The sequence below is a fragment of the Lathyrus oleraceus genome, chromosome 3, assembly GCF_024323335.1.
Source record: "Lathyrus oleraceus cultivar Zhongwan6 chromosome 3, CAAS_Psat_ZW6_1.0, whole genome shotgun sequence".
Classification (NCBI taxonomy): Eukaryota; Viridiplantae; Streptophyta; class Magnoliopsida; order Fabales; family Fabaceae; genus Lathyrus; species Lathyrus oleraceus.
The window spans coordinates 390,214,562-390,234,432 of NC_066581.1; the positions used below are offsets into that span (position 1 = coordinate 390,214,562).

Consider the following 19,871-nt stretch of genomic DNA (forward strand, 5'->3'; position numbering starts at 1 on the left):
TAAATAAGAGGTTAACCGAGGACAATGGTGAAAATTTATAATCGAGGGAGATTATGTTAATGCTAAAAAGGTTAGTAAGAGGTTGAAAAAAATTTACGTAGAAAAAAATCAGAATTCGGTGAGAAGAGAAGGAGACAAAAGTTATGGCATAGGAAGGACTCCATTGAAGAACTTTAGGAAGGAAGAACACATCAAAACCATAATTTCTGCTAAGGATTGATGTAAGGGTGAGAAATTGTTTCAATGATAAGGGGTGTGATGGAATGGTAGATTGGAGGAATCCTTAACCTCTTTCAATTCTGATGTTTATGTTATAATTGTTGATTATATGGTGAAATTGTGTGAAATTCATGTACCCTATGTATGCATATATTTTGTTTTGATGTTGTTGATGATGCTATGTCATTGATTAATATTTGAAGGTTTTTCCCTTGATTGTGTTATTGGTGATTTAGAGATGGTGAGTATGATGATGTGTTGTAATATGATGTTGATTCATGAAAACTATGGATTAGATGATGAATTAGGAAGATATAACCACGATAAATTGGATTTATTTGATGGATTTTCGTAGCATAAGTTTTTAGCACATGAAGGAGTGTTTTAATGGTTTAAAAACTGTCTTTTAGGAAAATTTCACAGTATATGCCAACCTATGAAGGTCATGAGCCGACCTGTAGATGTTATGTGCTGACCTGAAAAGGTCATGTGTTGACCTGAAAAGATCATGTGCCGACCTAAAAAGGTCATGAGCCGGTATGAAAAGGTCACATGTCGACACATAATTGCTAGAATGTTATTTTGCACTGTTCGACGGTTTTGGTCATAACTTTTGATTTGTATACCCATATGACGTATCATTTGATGCATTAGAAAGCTAACACTCAGATATATAATATGATAGTGATATGTGAATTGTTTGAGTATTATTACTATACCTACTGTGTTGGTGAAATGTTTGTTCATATGTTCGGTTAATGAATTATTGATATATCCCGACTATTTTGGTCATAACTTTCATTCTGTAAGTCCGATTATGATTCCGTTTGAAGTGTTAGAAAGCTAAAGCTCAAATATATATAACATGGTAGTGATTGTTGATATGTTTGAATATTATTCAAGTTCCTACTATGTTGATAAATGTGTTAGTTTATATGTTTGATTGATGAATCGTTGCATTGTTGTAATATCATAGTGTGATAATGATGTATATGTCAATAATGTTATGATAATGATGTTAAGGTGTTGATGATTTTCTACTGTTTGTTCATATTAGTGACATGGTAACATGAATTGATTGTTGCATGATAAATAATGTGATGCTTAAATGATGAGCTGTGTGCGAGGATCCTTCTTGTGAACCTTGTTGTGTTAATGCATGTTATTTGAGAGTCATACATCATGGTGTATGGGTTTTGGTTTAGTTTTAATGAGCCTCAATCCTATGGTGATGGATCGGGTGCGAGTAGATAATTCCTATTATGGGAGATTAGTGAAGCGTTACCTATGGTGACAGTAACGAGTTTTTGTGAGCCTCAATCCCATGGTGATTGATCGGGCGTGAGTACCTAATTCCTATTATAGGGGATTAGTCAATCGTTACCTATGGTGATCGTAGAAATTTTGTATGCTCCGGTTCCAAGAGGGAATTTGATCCTATGGTGGGGATCGGAGAGCGAAATGAACCCGAGTATTCATATTTGGTACCACATGCATGTCGAGTCGGGGTTGAGTACATTGCATAAGTGTTGCATTTGTATTGATGTTGTTGTATATCATGTTAATGATGATTGAGATGTTGTTGTGTATGATGTTAATGATAATTATGATATGGTTGTGTATGATATTAATGACAATTGAGATGTGGTTACGTATGATGTTGATAATAATTGAGATGTTATCGTGTATGAAGTTGATGATGATTGGGTGTGAGAATGTGATATGTTGGTATGTATGATTATGTAGATGTGGTACTATATTCTTCATTTTATACTATTTATTATTGAAATGAATTCTCACCCCTTCTATTTGAATGTTGCCTTTACATGGGCATCACGTTGATACTTAGGAGTAACATTGTTGAAGTAAGTGGAATCCAACTCATGGAGTTGCTTCTTAGTTTAGCGCTTTATTTAGTAGCGTATTGCTCTGATCATGTAACATCATATTATGAACGCTTGCCTTAATTTTATGATATGTTTTTGTTGAAGTCGTAAGACTAATTTTATTGTGGTGCATTCTTAAGCATGTTGAGAGGATTGATTATAACTCTCTTATTTGTTATTAAAGTTAAAGTTTGAGACCAAATGCCATTACTCACCTTATCTTCCATATTTTTTTAATGATATTTCCATTGCGATGATACTTTGAAATGGGGGTGAGGATGTGATTACAGGTTCAATATGAATTGATATAACACATGTTATGGAGCATGATTTGTTTTTGATGTGTGTGACACCATTGTGGTTGTGATTTTAATTAAATAATGTGATAATTGTATGTGGGGTATAGAAGGGTATTACATTAGTGGTATCAGAGTAGGTCGGTCGGTCCAGACAGGTTATTTAATTATGTTTGTTCCCTAGCATTCGACATGTGTGTTAGAATACTATCGATGCTTGTTTTGTTTTCCATTTCCAGGTTGGGAATGAAACAAGCGGAGGAGAAGCGTCTGCTTCTCTTAGATGTTCCAGTTGTAGAGAGATTGGACATCATGTTGCTACATGTGAGAGTGCAGTGCTGGCTAGTTCAACTATTTGAGAAGGTTTTTTCTTTTCTTGAAGCCGAACAGAGGTCGGATTCGAGGATGGTGTCATTAGAAAATGGTGTGATCCTTGAAGTAAGACGGTCAAGTGTTCTCGTTGTTCACTTCCTTGTGAGAGGGAAGATGATGTTTTGGTTAGAGATGAGCCAGTGGTGTGTTGAGTATCCTGGCGTGTTCCCTAAGGATGTGTATGGTTTGTATTTTGTTGGAACAAGTTGATGTTATTCTTAGAATGAATTGGTTGGAGTTAAACCAAGTGTTTACCAATTGTTTTGATAAGTTGGTGCGGTGTGCCACTGATCGCAAGAGCTCAGGCGGTGTGCCACTGTGTTGTTCTTGACATTGAAGATGTTGTGGATTTGAGATTCCTGTTTGCCAGTCAAGTTGGGATGTCTTTAGGGAAAACAATCAAGTATTCTTGATGTTGCTTCTTGGGGAGTAGAGAGCAATGTGACGGCTAGTGTATACCAGTGGGTGTGATTCTTGATGTTCTCCTGAAGATATCTATGACTTTCCTCCATAGTGTGAATCTGAGTTTGATGCAGGTGAAGAGTTTACGTTTGTATCAACTAAGAAAGAGAGATAGTTCATGAAGGATGGGGAGAAAGTGTTGGTGATGTTAGCTTCATTGGAAGCCAAAGTCAATGGAGTAGTTCGTGATCTCCCTGCAGTGTTTCCTGAAGATATCAATGATTTTCCGCTAGAGTGCAACCTGGTACTAGTCCGGTGTCGATGACTCCTTATAGGATGTCTGCTTCCGAGTTGAGTGAATTGAAGAAGCAACTGGAAGATCTGCTTGAGAAGAAGTTTGTTTGTCTGAGTGTTTCACCGTGAGGTGCGCCAATGTTGTTAGTGAAGAAGAAGAACGATAATATAAGGTTATGTGTGGAACATCTTAGAATTGTATTGCAGACGTTGAAAGAGAACCAGTTATACGCAAAGTTTTACAAGTGCGAGTTCTGATTAAGAGAAGTGAGTTTTCTTGGTCATGTGATTCTAGTGGTGGTATAGATGTGGATCCATCGAAGTTAAATGATGTGTTACAATGGGAGACTCCGAAGTCTGTCACTAAAATTAGAAGTTTTTTTTTGGATTGGCCGGTTACTTAAGAAGTTCATTGAAGGTTTTTCAAAGTTAACATTTCCGTTAACTCAGTTGACTCGAAAGGTCAAGTCTATGTTTCAGATATGCATTGTGAAAAGAGTTTCCAAGAACTCAAGAAGAAGTTGTCATATGCTCTAGTTTTAATTTTTCCGAATCCAAGTGAGTCCTTTGTTGTATATTGTGATGTTTCAAAGATGGGTCTGAGAGGTGTATTGATGCAGAATGGTCAGGTTGTGACTTATGCTTCAAGACAATTGAGAGTTCATGAAAGGAATTACTCTATGCATGATCTTGAGTTGGAAACAATGTTATTCATGTTGAAGATTTGGAGGAGCTGTCTGTTTGGCTCCAAATTCAAAGTGTTAAGTGATCACGGGAGTTTGGAATATTTATTTGATATGAAGAGTTGAATATGAGGCATATGAGATGACTTGAACTTCTGAAGGATTATGATTTTGATTTGAGTTACCATTCGAGTAAAGATAATGTTATAGTTGATGCGAGGATAGGAATTCTTTACACATGTCAATGCTTATGGTTCGAGAGTTAGAACTGATTGAGCAATTCAGAGATATGAGTTTAGTGTGTGAAGAAACTCCTAATAGTGTGAAGTTGGGTATGTTGAAGCTGACGAGTGGTATCCTTGAAGAGATCAGAGAGGGTCAGAGATCTGATTTGAGTTTGATAGATCATCTCACATTAATCAACCAAGGTAACAGAGGTGATTTCCGAGTCGATGAGAATGATGTGATGAGGTTCAGAGGTAGAGTTTGTGTTCTTGATGTACTCGAGCTTAAGAAGAGTATTCCTGAGGAGGGTCACATAAGTGGATTGATTATTCATCCTGGTGCTACGAAGATGTATCAAGATTTAAAGAGGTTGTTTTGGTGGATAGGATTGAAGAAAGATGTTGATGTGTATGTGTGTTCGTGTTTGACTTGTCAGAAGTCGAAGATTGAACATCAGAAGGCGATAATTATGATGCAATCGTTGAATATTCCAGAGTGTAAGTGGGATAACGTTCATATGGACTTTGTGAGGCTGCATGGTATACCTTTGAGTACTGTGCCGGATAGAGATCTGAGATTTACATCAAGATTTTGGGAGAGTTGCAAGTTGCGTTTGGAACTAAGCTGAAGTTGAGTTTCGCTTATCGTCCGCAGACGGACGGTCAAATAGAGAGGACTATCCAGTCTTTAGAGGATTTACCAAGAGCTTGTGTTCTAGAAAAAGGAGGTGCTTGGAGTAGTTATTTTATGTTGATTGAGTGTACCTGCAATAATAATTTCCATGCTATTATTAGGATAGCACCGTATGAGTCGTTGTATCGTAGGCAACGTATGACTCCTTTGTTTTGGTATGAGTCAGGCAAGAATGTTATGCTTGGACCCAAGTCTGTTCAGCAGACGACTGAAAAGATCAAGATAATCCAAGAGGAGGAAAACACTTAGTTTCAGGTGGAAGTCACATGCTTTTGAGAGTTACCCCACTAACTGGTGTTGGTCGAGCCTCGAAGTCTCGAAAGCTCACTCGGTCCTTACTGTTGTACCCTAAAATTTGCCAACCCATTTTCACTTTTCATCTAACCTGCATATATACCCATCCATATCTCATGCATGTGCATCATTTATTCAGGACCAACATTTTCTAAGAAGCATCATAAATTCAAGGTTTGTGGCAAATGAAAAACAAGGTTTTGGCTGGAGGATTGTGGTATTACTCATCATGTGGAGTGAAACCCTAATTTCTTGATTTTTTGGGGACTTTAACTCTTGAGGCATACATCTTGACATTCATCTGTACATCCCAACCCTAATTCTTGACTTTGCTATTACAGGATCTTGTACCTGACCTTCTATGCATGAACTTGGCTTCAAAACCCCAGTGGTGGGCCCATGATTTGAGGTGTAGCTTGTGGAGCTTTGTGCTTGGTTTAAAACCCTAATCAGGGGTCATTGGTGTCTGGGTGCTATGTTGGTTAACTTTTAGACTTAGGATTCATCAAAATCCTAGTTGGTAGATGCTTAAGGTCTTGAAGGTTGGATCTTGATGATCATTCCATATCCAAACCCTAATCCTTGACCCAAGGCCCTATTCTATTCATTGCATTGCTTGTGTTTGGCTAAGTTGAGGTTATCCATTGTTTTCTTACTTACTTGTTCATGCATTCATGGCCATATCATCATGTTTCATCTCTAAGCATAACATAACACAAGATTCATTCAAGACATGTAATTTCTTATAAGTTCGCTTGTGACTTTGGGTATTTTGTTTGGGATTACATTCATTCTTATTTTGGAGGCCCTACTTCGTTGGTCATTAACATATCATTAATGGTTAATCTATGTGTGGTATTCCTAATCCATGTTGATTTCCATGCACATTCATGATCCTTTGGTTTTAGCACTTCAAATTTATTCATTCAAGTTCATGGTACATGTTTCACTCATAGCCATTCAAACATGTTTTGCAAGCAAAATAAGGCATTGATCCATTACATTCAAGGGCATGTTACAAAGAGTTTCATTCATACAAATGCCCATTCCATCATTTTACAAATACAAAATAGCAAAAAATGCAACTTTGACCAAAGATTGACTTTGATCAACAATTGACTTTTAGATCAACTTTGACCAAAGATTGACTTTGATCAACAATTGACTTTTAGATCAACTTTGACCAAAGTCAACTCACATACTTCTTTTAGCCTAATCCTAAATCTTCATTGTTGAGTCTTCATATTTCATCATCTCTTCCATTCCAATTTTCTCATCCTACATTTTTGAAAGAGAATATAGCTGTCCCAGGTTCTTCTGGTTCTGGGCAGCCACAATTCATTTCCAACACTGGATATCAAAGCCTTTCCAATGCTCCGCTTATTGACACAACAAATACTGATCAAATTATTCCTGATAGAACAAGCTAAAAATATTTATTTGCATACATGGGTCATGGGTTTCTTGTTTCCATTGCTTATATAGACCCTGGAAACTTTGAGACAGATCTACAATATGGGGCACAATATAGATATGAGTTACTTTGGATCATATTGGTGGCATCATGTGCTGCTCTTGTAATTCAATCAACGGCTGCAAATCTTGGGGTGATCACTGGAAAGCCCTTAGCGGAGCATTATAGAGCTGAATATTCCGGCGTGTCTAACTTTATTCTTTGGGTTATTGCTGAAATCGCCATAGTGGCCCGTGACATCTCAGAAGTGATCGGGACAGCCTTTGCATTAAATATGCTCTTAAACATACCTGTTTGGATTGATGTCTTTCTGACCAGACTACATTGATGCTCTTAGCATTACAGCAATATGGGGTTAGGAAACTTGAATTCTTGATTGCATTTCTCGTGTTTACAATTGCTGCCTGTTTTTGGGCTGAGCTTGGATATGCCAAGCCTGATGCTAAAGAAGTTGGGAAGGGTCTTTTTGTGCCACAACTAAAAGGGAATGGAGCTACTGGTCTTGCAATTTCACTCCTCGGTTCTATGGTTATGCCCCACAATCTCTTCCTGCACTCGACATTGGTACTTTCTAGGAAAATACCTCGATCAGTTCGTGGAATCAAAGAGGCTTGCAGTCATGGGTGGCTCTGCTGGGGCTGGGAAGCTCATCATAATTGCATCTATGATTTTATCATTTGAGCTTCCATTTTCTTTGGTTCCACTCCTCAAGTTCACAAGTAGCAAAACCAATATGGGGGCACATGTTAACTCTACCATGATTTCCTCGATTACTTGGATAATCGGTTCCCTAATTATGATTATTAATATATACTACTTAATAACTGGTTTCATCAAGCTACTTCTTCATAGTGACATAGAAATTATGGCCAAGGTGTTTCTTGGGATGTTAGGATTTTCAAGCAAGACAGAGTTTTCACAAGATTCACCAATGTTCATAACCAGAAGTTTCACATTAGTAGCAAATCCACCTGCCATTTCACAATAACAAACAGATCAACAGACTAAAATTAAAAGAGGCATTTACATTTCATTACATTTTCGTTTTACATTCCAATTTCATTTCAGAAATAACTAACTTCTAAATTTGTAACTAACAATTGAATCTGAGGTGAATTACATGTGAATTTCTTAACTGAATCTGAGTTCTATAAATTAACATCATTCACGCATCAATTGGGGGATTCATTTTTTCATCACCATCATATCAAAATCTCATAGCATAGGGATCAAAATCGCTCAACAACACGATTCATTCTTCAACAATTCACAACTCCTCTCTCAATTCTCACGCCATCTTAATCTCACGTAGCAATCACATCTCACTTCTCTCTCAACTTAATGCAAGCAGTATGGAGAATCAGAGTAGAAGAAGCAGAATTCAGTGAAGAAGGCGGAAGAAGAAGAAGAATCATACCGGTCCACCGTTGGAAGCCGAAGAGCACAAATGCGTTGTCGAATTCGAGTTCTTCTTCTTGTTCAAACTGGAGCGGCGCAAACGTGACGTTGATGGAGTGGGCGCGCCGACGCGGAGAACGAAAACGGCGCCGCGCGCAAGCGTTTCCAATGGATGCTTTTCTATGTTTTCTCTTCATCTTGAATGAGGAATCCGAACGTGAAAGAGAGAATTCGGTCCTTCATGTTGTACGTTTTTGGATGCCTTGGATGTTTGGGCCTAGGGCCCAAACGGTTCCTTACTATGCACACTCCTAATCCTTGATACACCCGCTCCTGTCCATGGGAAGTAGATTTCCTGGGTTTGGATATGGGCCTTAGTATATTCAGGCCCTCCCTCGTTTGCAGCACAACCTCCAAATTCGGGCTTGCACCCCTTGCTGATTCTTGGCCCATTTTCATCTTTCTTTTTGATTTTTTTGTTGCATAGTTTAGTTGGTGATTATCTTTTTAATTTCGTTTAGTTAATGTTTAGTTTAGCTTAATTGAGTTGTTAGGATTTGGTTAGGATTTAGGATTTAGGTTAATTAGTATTAATTAGGTTGATTAGGGATTTAATTTTGATTAGAAGATTTTGATTAACTTTGATTAATTCTTAGAAATATTAGGCTTTAATTAGTTATTAGCTTTAATAAGTTTTTAGAATTAGGGCTAATTAGATATTGTAGGATTTAGAGCAATTAGATTAGTTTAGAATTTAAAATTGATTTTAATTAGGATTTCATAATTAGAAAATTAACTCAATGTTAAATTTTATGAAAATGACCATTTTGTCCCTTAAGGGTTTGTTTCACTACTTTAGCCATATAACGTGACATGTTCCCTTAGGCTTAATCTAGACTTAGCATTTTAATTAGTTTTAAATAAAGTCTTTGATTTACAATTGCATGCTCCTTTAGGAATAACCTTTGAATTTAAGTCTAACCATGAGTAAGATTAACCATAGAGTTTAAATTAATTCAAACATTCAATTCAAGTTGATCAAAAGCAATTTTGATCAACTAAATCCTTTGATCTTGTATAATCCCACAATCTAATTCAAGTGATCAAAAGACCCTTGATCACTTAATAAGACTCTTCCTGTAAACTATGGAGCTCGAAGCCTCAAGTCATACTCTCGATCAAGGCATCCCCAGTCATATCAAGCAGCGAATCATACAAGACACATCGAAGGTGGTTCTACAAGAGCTTGCCAATCAAAGTTAGAATTATGTGGCATGAGCCTTAAGCAATAGAGAATGATTGAGAGTGGATAATTACATTAACTCAGTCTGAGTATCTTTGGGTACGGGACGTTAGACCTAGTTGCTCATCGTATTCATCTTTATTCATAGACTTTAGCACAATTCAAATCATATGATTGGAAAGTCTCTCCCTTCACAAAACAACGATACAACAAAGAAAAGACTCCACCAACAACTTATCAATCATGGTTCACGTTGTACGACACGAGCCTTAAGAAATAGAGAATAAATGAGAGTGGAGAATTCCATTAACTCATTTGGAGTATCTTTGGATACGAGACGCTTGACCAAGTTGCTCATCGTACTCACCTCTATTCATAGACTTTAGTAAAATTCGAATCAAATGATTGATAAGGTATTCATCATCACAAGGAGCAACTAGGATTCTCCTCCAACAACTTGAAAGTTAGAATGAGAACTACATGCCACGAGCCTTAAATAGTAAACAATTGATGAGAGTGGAGAACTCCATTATCTCATTCTGGATATCTTTGGGTATGAGACGCTTGACCCAATTGCTCATTGTATCCATCTTTACTCATAGACTTTAGTATGGTTATTACCAAGTAACTATCAAGTCTCTTCATATTCAATCAATCACTCTTCTTGCCCCCAATCATCTTGTTGTCAGCCCCAGTGGCTGAACTACGAAAACTTTGACTTTCTCATTGCACAATGAGAATACACAGGCAGGAGAATCCAGATTCTTTGTGAGCTATCCTATTTATTAATCCATCATTCTTCATTCATCAATCAATACCATTTTTTTGAGATCATAATACTTCTCCTTGGACTCCATGTACATCCTTTTAGGACGATATAACGGCAAACCACCTTACAAACCAAGAGTTTTTTGGACCGTCCCCAAACATTTAATTCATTCTTTTTTAGCTAAGACGTCGTTTAATCTTCGGCTCAAAGTTTATCTTCCTTCATGGATCCAAGATACCATTCTTCTTTGATCTCAAACTGTTTGTTCCCCAGCCAATGATATATTGTTCTTTGTACTCAACAATACTTTCTTTTGGGCCCCTTATATACCCTTTTAGGACGATATAATGGTAGTCCACCTTGTGAACCAAGATTTGTCTGGCTCGTACCAAGACATTTAATTCATTATTTTTTGGCTAAGACACCTGTTTTCTCTTCGGTTCGAAATGCACTCTCCTTTATGGGTTCCCATGTTACGATTCTGTTGGCGCAAGTTATACTTTTCATCACTATCAATCTCTCTATTTGTTCTCATGGTTAGACGAATTACGAATGCTTTGACTTTCTCATTGCACAGTGAGAATACGTAGGTAGGAGAATTCAGATTCTCCGCGAGCTACCTTATTTATTAAAACTCCATTCTTCATTCATTCAATCAAGACCATCTTTTTGAGATCAAATATACTTCTTCTTGGACTCCATGTACATCCTTTTAGGACGATATAACAACAGTCCACCTCATGAACCAAGAGTTGTTTGGATCATCCCCAAACATTTAATTCATTCTTTTTCGGCTAAGACGTATGTTTACTCTTCAGTTTAGAGTCTATCTTTATTCATGGATCCAAGATACCATTCTTCTTTGATCTCGAACTATTTGTTCCCTAGCCAGTGATATATTGTTTGTTGTACTCAACAATACTTTCTTTTGGGCCCCATATATACCCTTTTAGGACGATATAACGATAGTCCATCTCATGAACCAAGAGTTGTTTGGATCATCCCCAAACATTTAATTCATTCTTTTTCGGCTAAGACGTCTGTTTACTCTTCGGTTTAGAGTCTATCTTTATTCATGGATCCAAGATACCATTCTTCTTTGATCTCGAACTATTTATTCCCTAGCCAGTGATATATTGTTTGTTGTACTCAACAATACTTTCTTTTGGGCCCCATATATACCCTTTTAGGACGATATAACGATAGTCCTCCTTGTGAACCAAGAGTTGTCTGGCTCGTACCCAGACATTTAATTCATTCTTTTTCGGCTAAGACGTTTGTTTGCTCTTCGATTCAAAGTTCACTCTCCTTTATGGGTTCCCATGTTACCATTATGTTGGTGTAGGTTATAATTTTCATCACTACCAATCTCTCTCTTTGTTCTCATGGTTAGACGAACTAAGAATGCTCTGACTTTCTCATTACACAGTGAGAATACGTAGGCACGAGGATGTGAATCCTTGGCGAGCATAATCCTAATTATTCCTCCTTCCGCCTTAGGGCACCATTCATATCTTTCATAAACTATTATCTACCTTCGATTATTAGACCGTTCACCCCAGTGACGTATTGTTTCTTTGATACCGAAATACATTTTTCCTTTGACTCCATGTACATCCTTTTAGGACGATATAACGTCAGTCCGCATTTGTACCTAGAGTTGTTTGGCTCGTATCCAGACATTTAATTCTTTCTTTTTGGGCTAAGACTCCATTTCCCTCTATGGTACAACTTCCATTTCTCCTATTGATTCCAATGTATACCTCGACCTTTGTTTTCAAACTATACATTTTCAGTCACTTATTACCAAATCTTCAATTATGTGACTTTGGTCATTTATTCTGTTCATATCCGTGATACATTCATATTCTACCTTCACTCACTCCATGATATACCCTATTATTTGAGCCAAATACACCATCTCTTTGAGCTCCATCTTGCGTCACCTTGTGAACCAAGATTTTTTTGGCTCGTACCCAAACACTTAATTCCCCTTGTTTTTGGTTATACCATATAATGGCAGACGCTTCCGGCTAGTCCACATATCGGTCAACGCCATTTTTACTCTTGGGTTCATATTTCACCCTCTTTTGGAGTTCAAATAATATTATCCTTTGGTTCAGACCATGCCTGTATCACAATTCTTTTCATCTCCCATCACTAGTTCTATGAACTACGGAGCTCTGAATTCCTCATTGCACTATGAGGATACGTAGAAATGAGGGCCTCAATCCTCACCCAACACTCTATCTATTATATTCCTTTCCCCTTATTCTTTTGCGAGTAATCTTTAGATATAACACCTATTCGAGCAAGAACAATCAAAACGGTTCCCACGGAGTACCATGGATGTTAGGCGTGCTAATACTTTCCCCTTGCATAACCGACTTCCTTACCTATCATATCTATTTCCCCTAGGTTTTATCAATGTTTTCCCTTTCCTTCGGGAATAAATAAAGTTCGATGGCGAATGTGCTGTATGTTTGAGCGTGCGATGCATTCAGGTATATTTCTGCTAGCTTTACTTACCAGATTTTACAGAGGATAGGATGAGTATCCTATCAGATTTCCTTAGTGAAGTTAGTGTGGGGAAGACCAGGTAGTGGAAAATTAACTTGGGAGTTTGAAGAGCTATATGAGGGATTCATATCCCAATCTGTTCACTTGAGGTAATTTTCAAGGGCGAAAATTCTTTAAGTGGGGGAGAGTTTGTATTTAATTATTATATGTGTGATAATTGAGATGTTTTAGGGCGACAAAGGTGAGTGACTCTTAGGTAGAGAGTGTGGAGGATAATTAGAGGTTGTTAGATTCATTTAGAACTATTTAATGAATTAAAATAATGTTTTAGTGTTATTATTTGAATGAAATAATAAAATAAACGAAGAATATTATTAGTATTATTTTTATTAAAATAAAATTAGAGCTAAGAAGGACATGTCTATGCAAGAAATAAAAATATAAATAAAAATTGGATCTATGTCCAATGGATCACAACTACCCAAAAAAAGTATTTTGTTTTGGTTCGACCTGTCATTTTATATGAAATACCGGACAATAACAATTTTGTAAACTTTTCCCCAAGATCTATTCCAGGAAAAGGATAATCTAGAACTAAAAGTTGTCAATTATATTCTTTATGGAAATGGAAAATCCATTCGAGGAATTTCAAACATAAGGATTCAATTAGTTCAGACTTGTTTAGTCTTCAATTGAGAAATAAGAGGTTAAGTGAGGGAAACGATGAAAATTTATAATTAAGGGAGATTAGGTTAATGATAAAAAGGTTAGTAAGAGGTTGAAGAGTTTTTACGTAGAAAGAAATCAAAATTTCGTGAGAAGAGAAGGAGACAAAAACTAGGGCATTAGAAGGACTCTATTGAAGAGCTTTAGGAAGGAAGAACACATCAAAATCAGAATTTCTACTAAGGATTGAGGTATAGGAGTAAAATTGTTTTAATGATAAGGGGTTGATGGAAGGGTATAATGGAGGAACCCTTAACCTCCTTAGGATTGGGTGTTTTAAATCTCAATTCTGATGTTTGTGATATAATTGTTAATTGTATGGTGAAATTGGTGTACCCTATGTATGCATATATTTTGTTTTGATGTTGTTGATGATGTTATACCATTGATTGATGTTTGAAGGTTTTGCCCTTGATTATGTTATTGGTGATTTAGAGATGACGAGTATGAAGATGTGTTGTAATATGATGTTGATTCATGAAAACTATGGAGTAGATGATGAATTAGGAATCTATAACCATGAGAAATTGGATTTATTTGATGGATTTTCGTAGCATAAGTTTTTAGCACATGAGGGAGTGTTTGAATGGTTAAAAAACTGATTTTTGGAAAACTTTCATAGTATGTGCCGACCTATGAAGTTCGAGAGCCGACCTGTAAATGTTATGTGCCAACCTGAAAAGGTCACGTCCCAACCTGTATGAGTCATGTGTCGACACATAAATGCCATAATGTTGTTTTGTACTGTTCGACGATTTTGGCCATAACTTTTGATTCGTATACCCAAATGACATACAATTTGAATCATTAGAAAGATAACACTCAAATATATAACTTGATAGTGATAAGTGAATTGTTTGAGTATTATTACTATGTCTACTATATTGGTGAAGTTTTTGTTCATATGTTTGGCTAATAAATTGTTGATATATCCCGATAATTTTGGTCATAACTTTGATTATGTAAGTCCGATTTTAATATCATTTAAAGTGTTAGAAAGATAACACTCAGATATATAACATGGTAGTGATTTTTGAGATGTTTGAAAATTATTCACGTGCCTACTATGTTGATAAATGTATTGGTTTATATGTTTGGTTGATGAATCGTTGCATTCTTCTAATATCGTGGTGTGATAATGATGTTGTTATGTTGATGATGTTATGATAATTATGTTAAGGTTTTGATGAGTTACTACTGTTTGTTGATATTATTGACATGGTAACATGAATTGATTGTTGCATGATGAATGATATGATGCATACATGATGAGATGTGTGGGGGGATCCTTTTGGTGAACATTGTTGTGTTAATGCATGTTTTTTGAGAGTCATGCATTATGGCGTACGAGATTCAATCCATTTTTGGTAAGTCTTGAACCTATGGTGATAGATTGGGTGCGAGTAGCTAATTCCTATTATGGGGGATTAATGAAGCGTTACCTATGGTGATGGTAACGAGTTTTGGTGAGCCTCGATCCCGTGGTGATGAATCAGGTGTGAGTAGCTAATTCGTATTATGAGGGATTAGTGAAGCGTTACCTATTATGATGGTAGAGATTTGGTGTGCTCTGGTTCCAAGAGGGAATCTGGTCCTATGGTGGGGATCAGGGAGTGAAATGAACCTGAATGTTCATATTTGGTACCACATGCATATCTAGTCAGTATCGAGTACATTGCACAAGTGTTGTATTTGTATTGACGTTGTTGTATATGATATTAATGATGATTGAGATGTTGTTGCGTATGATGTTAATGATAATTGAGATATGGTTGTGTATGATGTTAATTATAATTGAGATATGGTTGCGTATGATGTTGATAATAATTGAGATGTTGTCGTGTATGATATTGATGATGATTGAGTGTGACAATGTGATATGCTGTTTTGTGTGATTGTGTAGACATGGTACTATATTCTTCATTTTATATTGTTTATTATTGAAATGAATTCTCACCCCTTTTGTTTGAATGTTTCCTTTACATGGGTATCATGCTGATACTCAATAGTAACATTGTTGAAGTAAGTGGAAGCCAACTCATGGAGTCGCTTCTTAGTTTAGTGCTTTATTTAGTAGCATCTTACTCTGATCATGTAACATCAGTTTATGAACGCTTGCTTTAATTTTATGATATGTTTATGTTGAATTCATAAGAATAATTTTATTATGGTGCATTCTTAAGCATGTTGAGAGGATTGATTATAACTCTCTTATTTGTTGTTAAAGTTAAAGTTTGAGACCAAATGTCATTATTCACCTTAAATGTTAAAGTTTGCGATGATACTTTAAAATGGAGTGAGCATGCGATGACAAGTTTAATGTGAATTGATGTAACCCGTGTTATGGAGCATGATTTGTTTTTGATGTGTGTGACACCCTTGTGATTGTGATTTTAATTAAATAATGTGATAATTGTATATGGGATTTAGAAGGGTGTTACATGTGACATTGAGGTGAGAGTGTGGAGGGTCATTAGAGGCTAGTAGAGTTTGATTAAAATTATTAGAATTTATTTTAATAATTAAAATAATAATGTTTTAGTAGATTTATTTAGTTTAATAGAAAATAGATAGTTAGGGGCCAAAATATGATTTATGAGGTGTGGAAGGGAGGAAAGAGTAAGAGGAATAAAAGTTTGGGTCATAATTAGAATTTTAATAAGATTTACCCTAATGATATAAATTATAATCATAACCTAGTTTAGAGAGTTTTATCAGTATGTATAACTAGTATTGGAGAAAAGAGAGGAGGCTAAAGAAAGTGCAAGAGAAAGTTTAGAACTTGAAAGGGATTAAAGAATCAAAAACCAAAATTTTGTACTGCGGAGAACTATCTCAATAATGAATATATGGATGAGGGGTATAATTGAGGAATCCTTAACCTCCAAGAGGGCATTGGGATTTTAACATCAATGTTTGTTATTTTTTTTAAATTGATGTGACTAAATAGAAATGTTGATTTGACTAAAAAGATAAATAGAGTATTACAAATACATCAATTACTTTTTTTTGACTTTTTATTTTGCAAATTTAATTGCATTGCACGCATATTAAGAATTGAGACATATATAATTACCATTTTGCATTTTATTACTAGTAACATATAAAATCATAAAATTAAACGGAAAAAAGAGTATATAGTTACAACATAACAAAAAATAACTTTAACTGGATTTTAAATATTTTAAAAAATAAATAAAACTTTACATATTTTATAATTTTAATTTGGTGAGATGTTCAATTATTAAAAAAATAAATAAATAAGTTTTCCACAAGATTTGACTTTCTTATATTATATAAATTTAATATCTAAAATTTAAAGTGTTTTTTTTATGTATAGTATCCTTTTTATATTTCTTCATATATAATTTATTTTAATTTTCATTACAACATTCAATAAAATTTAAGAGGGGGATTTATGGTGCCGATTTTTAAATTGGAATATTATACCTATTTTTAAAAAATAAAAGGATTAAAATACCTAAAAAAATTAATTTTTCGTAAACTAAGAATTATCTATTAACTAATTCTTTATACCTCTTGAAATCAATTTTAAATATACTTTTTATACATATTCTTTTTAAACTTAATTTTTTAAATACTATTTATATTTTAAATCAAATTTATATTTTGGATACATATCAAATAATATTCTTTTTAAAACTTATATATTTGTTTAAATAATATATAGATGTTAAATAAAATTTGTATTTTGGATATGTATTAAATAATTAAGGATATATTGTTATAATTTATAGATAATTTATATGTATTTAGATATAATATTTACCATAAATTTAAAGAAATATGTAATTTTGAAATTCTAAAATGTATAATTATTTTAAATGTTTTAGATTTTTTTAAAAATAAATATTAATAATTTGGTTGGGATTTAAAAAAAAAATATTGAATAGACTAAATAGAAAAATCCTATACATCAATAGCATACATAATATTTGGCTTCAGACAAATTTCAATTATTGTTCCTGACTTCAGATAGAACAAAAATCTTGTTTTAAAATGAATATTATTCATATTTTATATAAGTTTTTTTTAATATTTAACTTATTAAATAAAAATATTGATTTGACTACACAGAAATATAGAATATCATCTATACATCAATTACTTTTTATTTTTTCTTTTGTAGTGTTTGTTACATTTACGGGTAACAAAATTGGTCTGATCCATTGAACAAATGTCCGTTTTTGCCCGTACTTTAGTAGGGGGCACACCAAGAGTATGTGTTCACCCCGCTCCGTCCCATTTTGATGCGGACTTTTGCGGACATGGATCTTAATTTAAACTTTGTATTTTTAAGCTTAAATTGGGCAGTGCCTGCAAACCCGCCCCGTCCCGCCATCACTTTTAGTGTCGGGTGGATCAAAGTTTTAGGCCCGTATACATGCCGCATTTTTTTGGGGTTTCTGTAGAGCGGTTCTAAACAAGACAAGTATGCCCATTTGCCAACCCTAATTACATTACACATATTGAGAGTTGAGACGAATATGATGGCTATTTTGCATGTTATCGTTCATAACAAACAAACTCATAAAGGTATATTTAAATAGATTTTAAATATTTTAGAAAAAAGAATGTTTTATAACCTTAATTTGGTGAGGTGATCAATTATTAAAGAATAAAAATAATTATTATAAAATACTGAAAAATATATAAAAATAAACATATAAAAAATATTTATTTGACTAACTAAAAAATTATATATGTCAATGGCATAAAATAATATTTTAGATCAGAAAATTTTCAGGCATCAATCACTTACATTTATATTTTGAATCATATATTTTTCATGCATCAATGCTAGATATTAATACTTTGTAGCATCAATTATCTTTTTATTCATTTCATTTGACTAAACAAAAATCTACTCAAAAATTGAATACAGTCAATATTTATCATTTTTTTAAAAATTGATGTCACTACATATAAATATTTATTTTATTAAACAGAAATATAGAGTACTTCATACATATCAATTACTTTTTTGATTTTTACTTTTTAATCACAATAAACTAAGAAAAGTAAATGAGATTGAACTTTATAATAAAAAGGAGTAAATTAAAATAAAAATTAGAAAATAAAACATAAATGTGCATTAATTATTTTTTTATAAATTGATTTGACAAAAATAAATAATGATTTGATTAACTGAAAAAATTCTATATATGAATTGCTTAAATTAATGTTTGGATCAGAAAATTATTGTATTTGATTTGACTAAACAAAACATTGATTTGACTACACACAAATTAAACACCATCAATGTTTGTTAGTATTTTTTTTTAAATTGATGTGACTAAATAGAAATATTGATTTAACTAAAAAGATAAATAGAGTATTACATATATATGAATTAATTTTTTTGACTTTTTACTTTTCAAATTTAATTACATTACACGCAAATTAAGAATTGAGACATATGTAATGACTATTTTCCATTTTATTATTAGTAACACATAAAATCATAAAATTAAAGGGAAAAAAGAGTATATAGTTACATAACAAAAAATAAATTTAACTGGATTTTAAATATTTTAAAAAATAAATAAAACTTTACATATTTTATAATTTTAATTTGGTGAGATGTACAATTATTAAAAAAATAAATAAATAAGTTTTCCACAACATTTGACTTTCTTATATTATATAGATTTAATATCTAAAATTTAAAGTGTTTTTTTTATGTATAGTATCCTTTTTATATTTCTTCATATATAATTTATTTTAATTTTCATTAAAACATTCAACAAAATTTAAGAGGGGGATTTATGGTGTCGATTTTTAAATTGGAATATTATACCTATTTTTTATTAAAAGGATAAAATTACCTTAAAAAAATTAATTTTTCATAAACTAAGAATTATCTATTAACTATTTTTTATAGCTTTTGAAATCAATTTTAAATATAATTTTTATACATATTCTTTTTAAACTTAATATTTTTAAAAATACTATTTAGATTTTAAATCAAATTTATATTTTGGATACATATCAAATAAGTATTCTTTTTAAAACTTATATATTTGTTTAAATAATATATAGATGTTAAATAAAATTTGTATTTTGGATATGTATTAAATAATTAAGGATATATTGTTATAATTTATAAATAATTTATATGTATTTAGATATAATATTTACCATAAATTTAAAGAAATATGTAATTTTGAAATTCTAAAATGTATAATTATTTTAAATGTTTTAGATATTTTTAAATATTTAAAAAAATAAATATTAATAATTTGGTTTGAATTTTAAACAAAAATATTGATTAGACTATATTAGAGGATGCAAACCTAAACTCTTGGTTGCTATTTTAAATATAAAAAATTGATTAGACTAAATAGAAAAATTCT

At 33.3% G+C, this 19,871-nt stretch overlaps 1 pseudogene; it reads left to right on the forward strand.

Moving 5' to 3' along the window:
• The first annotated feature begins 6,291 nt into the window (after positions 1-6,291).
• LOC127127898 (metal transporter Nramp6-like) lies at positions 6,292-7,829 on the forward strand (annotated as a pseudogene).
• The last annotated feature ends 12,042 nt before the right edge of the window (positions 7,830-19,871 follow it).